This window comes from Capsicum annuum, chromosome 8, assembly GCF_002878395.1.
Source record: "Capsicum annuum cultivar UCD-10X-F1 chromosome 8, UCD10Xv1.1, whole genome shotgun sequence".
In the NCBI taxonomy this organism is placed as follows: domain Eukaryota; kingdom Viridiplantae; phylum Streptophyta; class Magnoliopsida; order Solanales; family Solanaceae; genus Capsicum; species Capsicum annuum.
Window position 1 is genome coordinate 152,296,081 of NC_061118.1, and position 18,441 is coordinate 152,314,521.

An 18,441-nucleotide genomic window follows, 5' to 3' on the forward strand; every position below is an offset into this window, starting at 1 on the left:
GGCCATTTGCGTGAACATAGCTTGGAATTTTTGTAACTCCCGAGCTTGGCTACGTGTGAATGGTCATAAACTTGTTGGACAGCTTGTAGAACTTGTTGGACAGCTTGGTACACCCATATCATCCTCTCCATCTTGAGAGGAATTTGACCTCAAATTCAACATTTGGTCATCCTCAACCGCATCCACTAGAGAAAGATCACACATGTTGAAAGTGTTATGTACTTGGTATTCTGGGGGAAGGTCAATCTTGTCGGCATTATCATTGATTCTTTCAAGTACTTGGAATGGACCATCACCCCTTGGCATCAATTTGGTCTTCCTTTGAGATGGAAATCGATCCTTCCTAAGGTGCACCCATACCCAATCTCTAGGTTTAAGAATGAGTTTATTTGTTCCTTTATTTGCTCTCTTTGCAATCTCTTGATTTTTCTTCTCAAGTTGAAGCCGCACCTATTCATGCAACTTTTTCATAAAATCTGCCCGTTTTTGTACATCTAGGCTAATCATAAGATCACTTGGCAAAGGAATTAAATCCAAAGGGGTTGAGGCCGTATACACACTCAAAGGGAGTCATTCCCCTACTTGAGTGTATGACACAATTATAGGCAAACTTAATCAATGGTAGGTGTTCCTCCCAAGAAGTCAATTTTCCCTTAATCATGGAACGTAGCATAGCACCCAAAGTCCTATTTACTACTTCCGTTTGGCCATCGGTTTGTGGGTGGAGGGAAGTGGAGAACAACAACTTGGTACCAAGCCTACCCCACATGGACTTCCAAAAGTGACTTAGGAAATCACTCACAATGGTCCCCGAAACACCATGCAACTTGACAACATTATCAATAAACAAAGAGGCCACACTAGGTGCATCATCACATTTAGAGCATGGAATAAAGTGTGCCATCTTAGAAAACCGATCAACCACAACAAAGATACTATCCTGACCTCTTCTAGTCCTTGGCAACCCTAACACAAAATCCATAGATATATCAAGCCAAGGATGTAAAAGGGTGGGTAGCGGGGTGTAAAACCCATGAGGTTGGAGCCGAGATTTGGCTCCTTTGCAATCTACACATTGGCCGCAAATCCTAGACACATCCTTGTGCATTTTGGGCCAATAGAATTGCTCCTCCAATATTCCGAGGGTCTTTTCGACCCCGAAGTGACCCATTAAACCTCCATTATGTGCTTTCATCATGAAAAACTCTCTCCAAGAAATAGAGGGTACACATAATCGCCTACCTTTAAACAAGTAACCGCCAAACTTGGCATAGGGATTTGAACCCCTAGCCAAATCCCACTTGTCCCTACCCCATTCTTCGCATTCCCTATAGATAGGAGCAAAGTGAGGGTCCTGGGATACAATTCCTTTAAGATCTCAAAACCCATTAATTTTGAAGATAAAGTATACACAAGAACATGTTTTTGAGACAAAGCATCAGCAACCACATTGTCCTTACCCTTCTTGTAATGAATAACATAAGGGAAAGTTTCAAGAAACTCAATCCACTTGGCATGCCATTTATTAAGCTTATCTTGTGCCCGAAGATGCTTCAAGGACTTATGGTCCGTTCGGATCACGAATTCTTTAGGCCATAAATAATGTTTCCAAGTGGCCAAGGCTCTAATCAAGGCATACAACTCTAAATCATACGTAGAGTAGTTTAGAGTTGCTCCTTTGAGATTTTTGCTAAAGTAGGCAATAGGCTTCAATTTTTGCATTAAAAACGCGCCTATACCAACTTTTCTAGCATCACATTCAACCTCAAAAGTCTTGTCAAAATTCGACAATTGTAACAAAGGGGCTGAGATAAGCATAGATTTTAAGTCCTTGAAGGCCTTAACTTGTTCATCTCCCCACTTAAAAGGCCGATCCTTTTTAATCACTTCGGTCAAGGGGGCGGCAATGGTTCTAAATCCTTTGACGAAACATCTATAGAAACTAGCCAACCTGTGGAAGCTTCTCACTTCACCTATGGTTTTGGAAGTTAGCCAATTTTTGATAGAATCAATCTTAGATTCATTTACTTTGACCCCTCTTGAACTCACCACAAAACCAAGAAATTCAACTTCTTGGACACCAAAAGAACACTTTTCTAAATTAGCATATAACTTCTCCTTTCGGAGGACATCAAACACACATTGTAAATGTTTTACATGCTCATCTAAGGACCTACTTTACACTAACACATCATCAAAGTAGACAACAACAAACCTTTCGATAAAAGACTTCATCACATGATTCCTTAGCCTCATGAAAGTACTTGGAGCATTTGTTAGGCCAAATGGCATAACCATCCATTCATAGAGACTAAATTTGGTCTTAAAGGCGGTTTTCCACTCATCGCCCAGTTGCATACGGATTTAGTGATAGCCACTCCTCAAATCAATTTTAGAAAACAAACACAAACCACTCAATTCATCAATCATATTATCTAGACTAGGAATAGGGTGACGATATTTTACCGTTATCTTATTGATGGCTCGGCAATTAATGCACATACGCCAAGTCCCATCTTTCTTGGGAACTAGTAGCACCGGGACCGTATAAGGGCTCATACTCTCCTTGATATACCCTTTGTTAAGGAGTTACTCAACTTGGCATTGCAATTCCTTGATATCCGTCGGGTTGCTCCAATAAGCCAGTTTGTTTGGCAATTGTGATCCCGACACAAAATTTATTTGGTGCTTAATTCCCCAAAGCGGGGGCATCCCTTGTAGAAGTTCTTTGGGAAAACATCTTCATAATCCTGCAACACACAAGAAATCAAAGGAGAAATAGAAGAATTAGTGGGGTTAGTGTTAAAATAATGTGCCAAAAGAAGCATGGGTGTCTCCTCATCATGATCAATGAAGAGTTCCTTCTTTCTAACCAACATCACCATGTTTTATTTTCCCTTTGATGTTGAGGCAGCCTCGGATATCCCCACTACCCATCCTACGGGTTCCCCCTCTTTTTCTTCATTTTTGAATTTCTTCCCCTTTTCTTTCAATTCTATCATCCTTTGATGCAACTCATTCACTTGTGAAGGCAAAAGTAGATGAAGTGTGACCTTTCGGCCATCCTTCTTAAGTGTATATCGATTAGACCCCCCATCATGTTTGGTAGACCTATCATATTTCCAAGGTCTACCTAACAACAAGTGACACGTTTGCATTGGTATTACATCACAAAGAACTTCGTCGTGGTAGTTTCCTACCTTAAACCATATCACACATTGCCTCATGACTTTTAATTCACTATATTCATTCAACCATTACAACTTGTAAGGGCTAGTATGAAATGTAGTTGGCAATTTCAAGAAGTTCACCATAGCAACACTAACAACATTTGCACAACTACCACTATCTATCACCAAAGCGCACACACTTCCCTTCACAAGGCATTTAGTATGGAATAGATTCTCCCGTTGGCTAGGATCATTTATCGCCTTACTAATCATGGCATGCCTCACTACAAAGTTTGGAACCACGCACTCCCCTTCTTGTGGATAAGCATCCTCACAATCATCATCATCATCATTATGTGGCTCATTTTCGGGTTCCTCTCCATCTCAAGGATCGGCCTCATTCTCTTCTTTTTCAAGACCCACTTCCTCACCAAGGTAATACAATATCCCTTTCCTTAGGATCACATTGCGTCGGTTTGGACATTCATTGGCTTTATGTTCCTAACCTTGGCACTTAAAACATTGGAACCCTTTAGGATTAGGATACTTGTGAGCTTCTTATCGGGGAGCAAATTTGTGGACTGTTTTAGGCTCGGTCAGCCTTATAGTGGCGGGTTAGTCCTTGTTTTTGGGCCAACCCAAAGACGTTTGAACCATATAAGTTCTTAACACTAGGATGTAATAGTATTTTAGTTAGCATATCATGAATATAAAATGGATTTGAACGGTGCAAGCACAATCAGAAGCTGTAAATTTTATCAGAATCATTGCATGAAAACGAAATAGGAATACAATTTTTAAACTAGGTACTTCAAGAATGATGACAGACTATTTGTGCCAAGTAAGTGTAACTTACATATAGGCAAAATGTCTTTATTTATATTCCACATGATATCTCCAGTTTTGATCTATATTTTGATAAACTTAAAGGTTCTCATTAGAAAGATACTTTTTATAGAATTATAGATATTTAGATAGTTTAAATTTGGCTATGAAAGTTATTGAAAAATTATATATCAGGTACTTAATTAGTGTGTCAGTTGTTAATGTAGTTATGATATTCGTTTTAGTGCCTGTTTGGATTGGCATTTAGCTTTTTGACTTTTGATGTATAAGCCATAAGCTAGAAATTTTAACTTATAGCTTTTTGAATTATTTTTAGCATTTTAAGTCAAAAACCATAAGTTAAGATTTTTAATTTATGACTTTTGACTAGGGGTGGCAATGGTGCGGTGCGGATTTTTTCTAAACCCGCAAATTTTAAAACCGCACTGTACCGCATTATCTTTAAATGCGCATAAACCCTCCCTGCACTCATACCCGCGTATACCCGCACCGCACCGCACCGCCTCATGTTCTTGTATTTCTTTTTGTTTTAAAAAATTCGTAACTCCATTGAAAGTCATAATATTTTCAAATCTAAAAGAACAACTATTTTCTATTCTATCGTTTTTCAATAATAAATTGTCAAAAAGTATCACATGTACAAGTAATGATTAAATATCATTTTTTAAAAAAATAAATAGAGATATTAAAAAAATTATAAAATTATTTATTTGTAGTGTTATACATGTCATTTTAAGTATCATAAAATTTTAAGTAAAAAATACATATAATTTTAGGTATATTCACGAGAATAATACTAATTTTTAGCTTTTTTTAATTTAAATCTGCATATAACCGCAACCCGCACCGCGCCACACCATTTTAAAAAAAAAATACTTTAACCTGCACCATCCCGCATAGCTTAAAACCCGCACCGCCCCTCACTCGCACCGCCCATTGTCATCCTACTTTTGACTTATTTTTAGCATTTTAGCTTAAAATTAACAGTTTATAAGCATTTTTTAAATATATTCAAACACGTACTTAAAAATTAATTTTGACTTAAAAGCACTTAAAACAAGCGAATCCGAATGGGTTAAGAGCAAAATTTTTTTTTTTTTTTTTGAACTTAGAAAGAGTACCTAGATAATATCCCTAGATTTTACGAGCACATGAAATTATAAAAGAGAAAACAATGTCATTCGTGTCTTTAAATAGGAGGAGATTGAAGATGACTATGACAACAAAGGTTCTGTGGCATTGATCAAATGAAATAACCGAAGAATCTATAAAGAACGACAAATCTGCTCATTCACTTTTTCATGTTATTAGATATAGCATTTTAATATAGTGTTTACATTGTTTTGTCTGCTACAAACTTTGATTGGGCTTAAATAATGAAAAGTTGTTTAATTTTTTTCAATTCAATATACAATTTTGTCACGTTCAGATTCATGAATTTAGCCTAAGAATATAATACAGGTACCCTGCATTCCTACAATCTAAATTCTTTCGGAAGGTACTTAAAAAATATCCTAAAGAAACTTGAATAAAAAAAGAAAAAAAATATGAACTAATAGTTTACGGTAGCGGAATGTAGAGAGTAATGATAGTTTTATTGATAAAATTTCCTTGAGTATTGTTAATAGATTTTCCCAAAAACATTCAAGGAACTGGCTACTAATCATTTCTCTCTCACCTGCAAAAACACATAAGAGCACCTTAGCTCTTGATACTACTTGTCAACATTCTGAAATTTACGTAATGCTGTTTTTTTTCTGAAATGAAAGTATACACTAATTTAGGATTTCATTGCGATTCGTGGTTCAACTTTTACATCAATTCAGTATTAAAAGTAGAGTTGCTGGGGATTTATTTGTTTTAACAACAAAATTTTCTATCCATTATTACTACTTTTGCAGCGTCAAGCTGGAGTAGTAGAGACATCAACATGGACATAAAGGTGGACGACGCGGAAGACATTATGTTTTGCTCATTCACCTTTATTTACCAATTACTTGGGCAATCCAATGTTTAGTTGTTCACTTTAATATTTTACACGATGGGTTGTAAATTAATATTCCTCTATTCACTGAACGCGGGTTGTACTATATTATCATATCTGAATTTATATGATTCTACACAGACTCGATATATTTAATAAATCACTGTGTTAGGCCCGTGCTTGCACAGGTATCACTTATCTAGTCCAAATAGAATGCTTTATTAATCAAGTGTTGTGTTAGCAACTTCACACTACAATATCTAAGTATTTAGTCATATCAAGTATGATTATAATTAATTTACGATATCAGTCATACATGACTTTCGGTTGTTCATATGTGATTCTCTTATGTTTTTCAGATTTAACACATTTATTAATCATTATGGATTTAGTGTATATTATTACTCCTCATTCCTAAATATTTATCGTTCTTATTAAAAATAGATATTTCATAATACTTGTCATTTTAAAAAATTAAGACATAATTATGTATTTTTTGCACATTTTTCATTAGTCATAAATATGAAGAGATGTTTAATATAGTGCAAAAAGTAGAAGTATTAAATATAAAAAAATTAATTAATAAGGGAAAGTTAATCAATTTAGCCTGTTCTTAAGAAAATGCAAACCAAAATAGTGACAAGTATTTAGTAACGGAGTATCAATAAGTAGAATTATAAGTGAGTCAAATAAAAATTAATGACTATGCCTTTATTATAATTTATTAGTATCAGTTAGAATTAAAAGTGAGTCAAACTAAAATTAATGACTATGCCTTTAAAATCATAAGTGAATTAAATAGAAATTATTGTAATCTTTTCTAGACATATAATTTCCTCTATAAAACCTATGAAGATGTAATTCATTTTCATTCTTCTCTTTTTCTGCGAAAGGTATGTGGCATTTAAATTTATATATATTCCTTTATTTTTAATGAATTATATGTTTGTGTATGTGTGTGTGTTTGTTTAAATTATTCTCATCACTCAATGTCATTGAGCTTGATTAAATCTTTGTAATTCTTTAGCGGGTAACAAAATTCATTTGAAAATGAATTTCTTTGTGGGTGCCAGCATCATTATTCAAGGTAAATTTTTCAAGCTTGTCCTTAAATCAATATAGGTTTCAGAAAAAAATAAAAATAGAAAATTAAAAATGTAAGATTCATTTTTATATATTGATTTTCTTATAAATTGTGGAATTAATATTGTGATTTCATTTTGTAGTATTGTATTTGAATTTGTTTATTTATTTACATCTTGCCAACTAGTTAAAGTCATTTCTTTAATTTCTTATAGATCATATGTCTCATACGATTTGGTCAATCATGTGAGATTATGGTTCTAAGGGTTTCAAATTTCTTGATTGAACGATTTGTCATTTGATGATCACTAGGTAAAAAGTAAATCTTAAAAATATAAAAGAGTAATTTTCACTTAATCGTTTTCCCCGATTCTTAGATCCTAGAAATAACATATACAGTTCTACCTATTGAATTTGAACGCATCTTTAGCTATTAAATTTAAGATATACAATTAGAGATTCTATAATCAAATTTTATATCGATCATTAATTAATTTTTGAGTCAAGCAATATAATTTGAAAGAGGAGAGTAGTATTCATTTGATGATTGTTAGATTTAGCTAAAAACTTTGTTGAAGGTGATTCATCAAAAACTCATGGGTTGACAAGTGTCAGTGACAATGAGGTAAGTATATTAAAGTTTTTAATTACATATTATGATTTGAGCTCTTGTTAATTAATGTATTATTATCTTAAAAAATATATCTAGTGATATAATTATTATATGGTAGTTAAATAAATGGAAATTATTTACCCATTATTATAGACGTATCAGGAAGTACTTCAAGAGTTAACTTAAGAAACCTAATAAGCGGCCTCTAATAATATAGTAACTGCAATGAAATGGAGAATTTGAAATATCTGGTGATTATATAGGATATGAATATCAAATATGTGGCCAAGAAATATGTAGTGTCGTTTCTCCTCGCTAAGTCATTAATAAAGTTTCATGCAGTGTCCAAAGAATAAATATACTGAATAGTTACTCCATTATTATCATAATAGCAAATTACTTCGTTCAAAATAATTTAAAGCTATTTTGATCAAAGAAAAAATGTGAATTTTCAATCTAATTCTAAAGTTTTGTTTCATGAGCCCTGAACAACTAAATTTTCAAAGAAGATTTATACCTACATTAATAGTCTTGTTATGTTGTATGACCCAAAGAATTAGTATCGTTGATGTTGTTTTTGGTGGTTGTCAACTCGTAAATCTTTGTCGTATTTTTTGTTGAAGTATATACTCTCTTCTTAGTTTTGTTGTTGTTACTTCTTTTAATGTAAATTGCACATCTTTCATAAATTTTTGTTTTCTTGATTTGGATGACGGAGTAAATACTTCGAATAACTTAGTGTTGATTTAAAAAAAAAAAGGAAGAGAACAAAAAAGGATTCTATGAAGAAACCTACTTCATGAATGCCTTAATTATTTCTTCAAGAGTTATAATTCTAAAGACTCTTTATTTGTCATCCAAGTCAAACAAATAAAAAAACATGAAAGATGTTCAATTCCACATTAAACAAAGAAACAACAACAAAATTAAGGAAAGAACATATATTACAATAGAAAACACAAAAAAGTATTTTTACTTGACATCCATTGACAATATCACCAATCATACTAGTCCTTCAGCTCATGTAACATAACAAGGCCGTTTATGTAGGGTATGAATTTTCTCTGAGGATTTAGTTGTCTTAAATCCATGAGACAAAAAATTAGGATCGAATGGAAAATTCGCGTTCCCTCTTTAATAAAAGTTCCTTAAAAGTCTCTGGAATAAAGTATTTTGCTGATATGCTAATAATAGACTAACTATCCAATGATTCATTCGTTGGACATTGTCTGAAACTTCATTAATGATTTAGCATGGAGGTAAGGTACTACATGTTCTTTTGTAATATCTTTTATGTTCATGTCTCTATAATTAGCTGGTAATTCAGATTCTTTATCCTATTCACAATTAATATATCATTTTCAGATCTCACCTTTTGATGCATGCACGTCAAGGAAGCTGAGTAGCTCAAGAACATCACATCAAGTCATTGTGTTGGGAATTTGGAAGGAAGACTTGACAATCACTAGCAAGCTAAAGTGAAAGTACAAGGCTCCAATTAAAAGAAAATAAAAGTATGAAAAAAATATTTATGTGCAAAAAGAAGCTATTCTCTAAATACAAGTTGCATGCTTAAAAAGACACTTATTTCACTAAGGATATTTTATTACTAATTAGATTAGACTATAAATAGTAAAGAATAACTCCTTTAAATTCAGATTGTTTTGTGATATTGAGAATATGTGTAAAACTCTTGTGAAAGTTGAGGGTGTCTTTTATCGTATAAGTGATTTTTTATATAAGGCACCTTCTCTAAATTCAACTATTTATGCTCCCTTTCACTTAAATCGCACCCTAGTTAAATAAACATATAGTTACATTGATAGTTAGATCCTAAATATAGTAACTAGTAAGTTCCATACACATAAATAAAAGTACAATCTAATTAATCTAATGCCCAGTTACTTGTATAATATGATATGATTTTCTAGACTAAGGCTGTCACCTAGATAAGTTATATATAAAAATGCCTAATTAATATGTGCAAAATATATAATGAATGTAGTATAATTTGATAAAATCATGAAATGTTTTACACTTTAATAATGATGTAGTTTTAATTTATTTTTTTTGGTAAACTGGATATTATATATACATATATATATATATATATATATAGAGAGAGAGAGTCATTACAAAACAGGGAGATCTCTCTTCTGTGAGAGGCACCTGAACTGGTGGAATTACATACAGTAGTTATAGTAGTAATAGGCTTAGCATTGCTATTTACATGAGATAAAATAGACTGATTCCTAGACATAAGAGGTTATTAAACAACGAACAGGACACAAAATGATCACTAACAACACCATCAACATCATTTTGCAAATGTACAACGGCCAAATACGGAGAAGACTGAAGAGAAATTACTTAACAAAACTGGGATAAAGAGAAACTTGCACGGGCTAAACTATCTGCTACTTTGTTAGCCTCCCGAATGTTATGTTGTACCACTGGATTCCCCATGCTCTTCAACATTGACCTGTATTGAGATAAAATATCAGTAAACGGCATGGTAGGATGCTGTAACAGTTGGATTACCTCCACCGAGTCAGTTTCAATAATAATAGGTAAGATATTACGTGTGAGGCTAAGTCAATACCAATTTTTAAGGCTTCATGTTCAGCCAGTGTATGACAATGGCTATTGCCCATGGTAGAGAAACCCGTGATCCAATCACCTGAAAAGTTGCGAATGACCACTCCCGGACCACATTTTTTAATTTTATATATTCCTTACATTAAGTTTTAAGTCATATTTGACATTTTAAAACAAAATATAGTTTAGATTTTTCCATAAATTGTGACATCATTAATTAAATATAAATTTTAAATATTTATAAAGAAACTTGGTCAAGTTTTAATTTTTCTGTCAAACTTTAAATTATAATAATTACATATATTTCTTACATCATAGATATTTTTCTACTATATTAGAAGTGCCAGTAAGGATTGACATGTGTGCTTCATGTCTTTGTTAAATTGATGAAGGGTATTTTGGTCATTTCAATTAATGGCTTTCACATCAGACCAAATTTCAACATGTCAGCTATTCTAAGTTTGAATATCCACCACATCATTATTTTTTACCTTTATCTAGAAATTTTTCATTCTTTCTAATCATCTTCATTTTTTTTCTCACTTTATTTGGGTTCTTTTCAAAAATTCTCTATTTGATTACAATTTCTCTCTGTTTCTCTATTGTGATATTATTTATTGAATTGTATTTGAGGTTGATACTGTTTCTGCAAAAATAAAGTAATCCAAATGAAGAAAATTCTTTGAACTGATATTAAGATTAATTTATATATTTCATCTCCATATGTTCAAAGTAAGATTAGAGGTCATCGAGTTTGGAGGAATCCATGTATCTTCATCCTAATACCTCTTTGCATCATTGGTAATCTTTTATTGAGGTTTTCCTCTTTTATTTTTGTTGAAATAATAAGCAAAGATGATATAGGTGATTAGTGGCATACATGTAAATCAGTGTAACTGTTAGTGGTTGATGTGTTGGTTGAGTTAGTTAGGATTAAATTGAGTGATTGACAGTTGTCGGTTAAGAGAATTAGGAAGTTATATAAAAGGCCATGTGTAGATATTTTGTAAACTCACTCTTGTACATTTTACAGAGTAATGCAAACAGTTAGTTTTCTCTCCCTTATTTTGCCTAGATAACTCTCTCATCTTTGTCCAGTAATCCATCAATGGTGGGAGTTTAACATGGTATCAGAGTCAGGTTAGGCAGATCAAAGGTACACCTTGGGCTTGCGAAAACATTGTTGATTTGTTTCAACTGATTTAGAGTTTTTCTTCGTGGGCTAACAATGGTGGATTTGGATATCAATGATCCTCGCCATCCCCTGTACTTACAACCATCTAATAACCCAGGAAATGTGATAATCTCAGTCCAGCTAAAAGGATCTAAGAATTATTCGGTCTGGAGCAGAGCAATGAAAATTGCACTTTGAGCTAAACGAAAGTTGGGGTTCATCAATGGTACATGCAAGAGGAGCTTGTTCAAGGGTGATACGGTAGAAGAATGGGAGCGCGTTAATGCCATGATTCTGACTTGGATTATGAATACGGTATCTAAGGAATTGGTAAATAGAATCGTGTATGCAGATGATGCTCATGCAGTATGATGGATCTTAAGGAGTGATTCGATAAGGTGAATGGATCGAGAATCTACAATTTACATAGAGAAATGGCCACAATTTCTCAAGGTACTGATAATATCTCTCATTTACAATTACGTTTATTATGGGATGAGTATCAGTCTTTGATTCCTAGTGTGTGTGGTTGTGCTAAGTCAAAAGAATTTCTTGTTCATTTGGAACAACAAAAGCTTTTTCAATTTATGATGGGATTGAATGAGTCGTATAATTCTGTTAGAAGTCAAATTCTCTTAATGGTACCAACTCTTTCCGTCAGTCAGGCTCATGCTATGTTAGCTCATGAAGAAAGTCAGAGAATTATTTGTGAGTCTAATTTTGGTTCACATGGAAATGTAGTGAGTGAAATGAATGAAGGTACAGCTTTGTTGAGTATGAATGAAAATCAAAGGAGATACAATACTAGAGACAGCCAAGATGTAATGCTCCGATTTTCTATAACCAAAATGCCACACGGTGCTCATGACCCTGAAGGACCACAAGTTAACTCTCTTCTGATATTTGTACCTGAGCACTGGATAATATAGGTAATAAATGCATAAAACTGGCAGAAACTTTCCATAAGGTTCAAAACATCTAAAATACTCAAAACTAGAAACTAAATACTGATACATCTGTTTGAAAAGCCTCTAAACTATCTGAACTATGGAGTTGATGGGATATGTACCCAACTAACTCCATCTGCTAAAAATAAACCAAATGTAATGCAATAATAAAATACGGATCATCCTCGAATGAAGAGGACTCAATGCTACGTCTACTGTTGCTGACTAAGTTTGGACTGCTATGGGTGCTCTGGATCCCGTACGTCTGAACCTATGGTATAAGACACCATAGCGCAGGAAAGTATGCGTCAGTACTTTAAATGTACTGGTATGCTAGATGAGGTAAGGCTGAATGCAAGGGCTTATGCATGAACATTACTTAACTGAATATAGGGATATATGCATGAACGCACAAACCAAAACTAGAATCGCAGTAACACTGAATACTAACTCTGAATATTGGTTTTTGAATACTGACTTACTGATGATCGGGTCTACTAATACTGATATCTGAGTTTACTAACTCTAGAATACTGAATAACAGAATCTACTCATATCAATAACTGAGTTCTGAGCTTGCTACTATCGACTGACTAAATCTGATATCAGACCTCTCTAATGAATAATCTCTGAATCTACTAATAATGATAAGGAATAATTGTATCTGAGATTAGATTATATGTAGCAAAAAATGTCTGAATCTTTTTATAATAAAAATAATGGACTTAGTTTAAGATCAGGACTATCTAACGGGTGATCTCTGGATCTATTAGTACTAATATTGATTAACTTTATATGAGACCAGGCCTATTTAGTGGGTGGTCCATGAATCTATGGAACTATCTAAGTTCCTTACTGAGATAGGTGATTGTATCTGACAGTCCTAATTTCTGAGTGTTGCTGTGATGTCTGAGACTGAACTGTAATTGTGGGAGTTCTCACTTAACCGACATGCCCCAAATCTGAACTAGTGGGGTCCAACCTGTAACCCCAGCTAGAAGGGTGTCAATACCGTGCCACGGATATAGACACTACTATGGTCAAGCCTCTCTAATGGGCGACCCTAAACAAGAAGTCAAGCCTAAGGCAAGGGGTGACTCGTAGAAGGTAGTCAAGCCTTAATCTAGCGGGTGACTCCTGATCCTGCACTAGCTACGCAGTTCTAGAGTATAGAGATTACTGCTAACAACTCTTTCTCTCTAACGGGGAAGTCGTCATCTCTGCACTCGCTCGCTGCTAGTTCCTACTCGCAACTGAAAGACTCTGAACTGATTCTTAACTGAACTTAGATGGAGTTGAATCTGTTATTGACTATATTACTTGACTAGTCTGACTGAGTTTGCTTGGTTCCGTTATCTGACGGAATGCTGATCGGATTCTACTATCTGACTGAATACTACTGAATTCTTGTTAGCTTGCTGAGTTTCACTGAAGCCTGAACTCAATACTGAATACTATTGAACTGGAACTGAATACTGAGTTGGATTAGACTGATATTGAGACTAAATTGCACTAATACTGAGATTACTGAATTTCCTTACGTTTTGTAACTGTCTGGATTCTACTAATCATGGCTTGATTGAAAGTATCTTGAAACTGATACTCGTTCTAGACTTGCAGCTAATTTGTCAGGTATAAATACCCCCAGGAATCGATAATATAAAAGTTAAACATAACCATTCTTGAATAACCATGACAATGGACTTTCATTCACCATTACAATCACTAAAGCATTTCTTCAAGCACTTTGGAATCTTAAAATGTGTAAAGGTATAGGGATGCATACTAATTTCTCATAATTCATTCAATAAGGAATGCATAAGCATAAGAATGCATGCAACATATCATAATTCATTTACTAAGGTATTTCAACAAATACTTGGCATTCATAAATTTATACACAATTTGGGGATTTCTTGTCAACATGCTATAATGACCTTATTTCCTTCACACAAGCATTTTATCAAATATATGGGGAGCATGCTTTGGTTATACAACAAATACTACACCTAAGTATCATGATTTCATTAACCAACATGCAACCTGAAGAGGGTTTATTATGAATATCACACAGTTAATCACATGCTAGAATCAATTCTTAATACCTGTAGTCTCAATCACGAATTAAAACTCAACAACACATAATCATGAACTTCAATACACATATATCATGAAATCTCATAAATACATAAAATTTGTAATTTTGAAAAGGATTCTTGGACTTCTTGGGTGGAAGGAACCCAAGAATCAACATCTAACATACCTTAGGAGACTCTTTCTTGAAGGTTCTTGGAGAGATTATTAGTTTCTTGAGTTTTCTTGAAGAAGGGTTTTGATCTTGAAAGAAACCCTAGCTTTTGATGTAATAGATGAATAATGAAGTTAGGAGTCTTAATCTGATATAAATAGGTGTTAAAAAGGGTGGAAAGGACCAAAAAGTCCTTTCTAAAATGACTAAAAATCACTAAACGGGATATGTGACGGTGGGTGCGACGGTCCGTCGCTGGGTCGATGGTCCGTCGGACTGACCATTCGCACCTGGACTAGAACTGGGACTACTGCCTCAGCTGTGATGGTCTGGACAATGGTCCATCGCTAGCTCGATGGTCCATCGCACCTGGGTTGTTTAGATTGCTTTCTATAAAACGTCCATAACTTTTTACCCCAATATTGGATTTTTGTGAAATTGGTATCGTTGGAAAGAATTACTCACTTATGAAGTCATTCCTAAATATTTTGGAGACTAAATTAGACTTTAAAGAAAGTTTGGGGTATTATACAAGAGAAGTTTCGTAACAGTCTGCAGAGATACAATGTTGTTGAGACTCCCCAGAGATTTGAGAAACATAGAAGCTTTGGCCACTTATTTTATGATGTTTGTAAAAACAAATGGCATACAAAAGAGACTTGTTATAAACATGTTGGTTAGCCATTAGGTTTTAAAGGAAAAAAAGAAGCCAATATACAGGCAAGCTGATGCAGTAATGAATGACAACAATTCCTTTGAAAGTGAAGATGCAGGTTACAGAGCAAATGTAGGTAACCGTCATGGATATATGCTGGGTAGCCAATATCAGAAACAAGAAAATATGAAGAATGTGCAATGTCACAGGGATATTGATCATGAGGCAAGCAGCAGTACTAGCAAAAATCATGGATCAGGAATGCAGAATTATTTCACAAATGAGCAATATGATTAGATTATTGGACTCTTAACCAAAGAAAAAAGAGCAGAAAATGTACCTGCAAATGTACCTGCAGTTCACTGGGCAGGTAATGCTACTTTTAAATATGTAGGGAAAAACAATGATTCTTGGGTTATAGATACAGGAGCAGCCACCCATAAGACTAACAATTCAAAAATGTTGACAAATGTGACTGATTTACCAGATTTCAGAAAGGATAATGTGCATCTCCTTAATGGTAAGAGTGTGAATGTTACTTATCAAGGTATTTGTAACATTTGGAATGGTTATGATATAGGAGAAGTCCTATATGTACCTGACTTCAAGTTTAACTAATTGTCTGTGTCAAAACTGACAAGAGAACTGCATTGCTTAGTACTTTTCTTTCCAAAATTTTATGTGTTCCAGGACCTATACAATGGAAGAGTGAAGGGGATTGGTAAAGAAGACGTAGGTCTATATGTTCTCAAGGTTGAAGATCATGATGAAACACAAGATCTGAATATCATTAATAAAGTGAATAGTTGTTCAGCTGAAGTCTCCACAGTAGATTTTGAAGTTTGGCATAAAATACTTGGACATATACCTGCAAGTGTGATGAAGAAGATGGATATTCTGAAGCTTAAAGTTCCTATGTACAAGTTTAATAATTGTACAGTGTGTCCATTAGCTAAACAAGTGAGAAAGTCTTTCCCTTTGAGTAGTACTAGATCTACTGTAATTTTTTAATTGATTCATATGGATTTGTGGGGGCCTTATAGAGTTTCTACTTTTAATGGTCACAGACACTTTTTGACCATTATTGATGATCATTCTAAAGTGATATGGGTATACTTGTTGAAATTGAAAAGTGACTTAATTGTTATGTTTAAGCATTTTGTCAAGATGTTTAATATGCAGTTTGGCAAGAAAATCAAGATGACAAAAATAGATAATGGTGGAGAATTCCTTACTAAAGAATGTAAAGAATTCCTATTAAACAGTGGCATTGAGCATCAAACCAGTTGTCCTCATACTCTACAGCAAAATAGAGTAGTTGAAAGGAGACATAGACATATCTTGGAAATGGCAATGGCTATCAAATTTTAAGGAAGCATACCATTACATTTGTGGGGTGAATGTGTACTTGCAGCAGTATATCTCATTAATAGGATACCATCTATTGTTTTACATGGTAAATCTCCCTATGAAGTGTTTTATCACTCTAGTGCTTGACTCATTTAAGAGTGATAGGTTGTTTGTGTTTTGCTACCATTCCTCACATTATTGATAAGTTTGCACCAAGATCTGTAGTTGTTGTACATATGGGGTATGCTACCTCTCAAAAGTCTTACAAATTATATGACTTCAAGACTGGGAAGATGTTTATAAGTAGGGATGTCACTTTTAGAGAGCACATCTTTCCTTTCCAACAGATGAAGTAGGTTTATTCTCTTCCTGTATTCTTAGAATCAATAGATGTGCCTACTCCAGTGTTTGTGCTTGCTCATGATGCATTACCTTCTGCTAATGCACCAGTTACATCTTCTCCACCTGTTACGGCTCCAAGTGAATCACTAGTTTCATCTTCCGATCCTTATGGCCATCTTTCACATATTGCAGTGCCTTCCATATCTCATAATATTGTTCCAGTGTTGAGAAAGTCTTCTAGGGGTTCTAAAACTCCAGCATGGATGTCTTATTTTGTCTGTTCTCATAAAACTAGGTCAGCTTGTAAATATCCTATGTCTAATGTGTTAGGTTACAATTCACTTTCAGCTTCTTTTCGGGCTTATGTTGTAGCACTTTCCTCTGATATTGAACCTAGTTGTTATGGTAAAGCCATCACTGATCCCAGATGTCGATGCTATACAGAGTGAACTCAATGCTTTAGTTCATAACCATACATGGGAAGTAGTGGACTTACCTAAGGGCAAGGTTCCCATTGGTTGTCGATTGTATACAAGATCAAATATAAGTCTACTGGAGAAGTAGGGAGGTTTAAGGCTCAGCTTGTTGCTAAAGGTTATAGCCAACAAGAAGGTTTAGACTACCAAGAAACCTTCTTTCCCATGGTCAAAATGGTCACAATTCAAGCTGTATTAGCTTTGGCTGCTATGAAGAATTGGTCCTTATACCATATGGATGTTTATAATGCCTTCTTGCAAGGTGATCTTGAAGAAAAAGTTTACATGCAACTTCCACCTGGATTTGATAGCCAAGGGGGGAATAAGAGTTGCAGGCTACTCAAATCTCTATATGGCTTAAAGCAAGCGTCTAGAAAATGGAACCTAAAGCTCTCTAATGCTCTTTTGTTGGCTAGTTTTATTCAGAGTTAGCATGATCATTCTCTTTTCATATTGAACAAGTATGGCAAACAAGTTATCATACTTGTTTATGTAGATTATTTGCTAATTACCGATGATGATGATGGTTTAATACAGGAAGCCAAAAATATCTTACATAAAGCATTCAAACTTAAAGATCTTGGCACTTTGAGGTATTTTCTGGGCATTGAAGTTATAGGTCACAAAAGGGGATTGTATTATGTCAAAGGAAGTATGCTATGGAGCTAATAGCTAAATTAGGATTAACAGGTTCAAAACCTGCTTATACACCACTGGCGCAGAATCACAAATTGACTAGCATGGAATATGATAAGCATTGTAATGAAGTGGAAGATTCAGCATTGAGTAATGTAAAAAGTTATCAGAGATTGATTGGGAAACTCTTATATTTGACCCTAACTAGATCAGACATAGCTTATAGTGTACAAACACTAAGCCAGTTCATGCAACATCCCAAAAAGTCTCATTTGGAAGCTGCGTATAGAGTGGTGAGATATATTAAAAATGAGCCTGG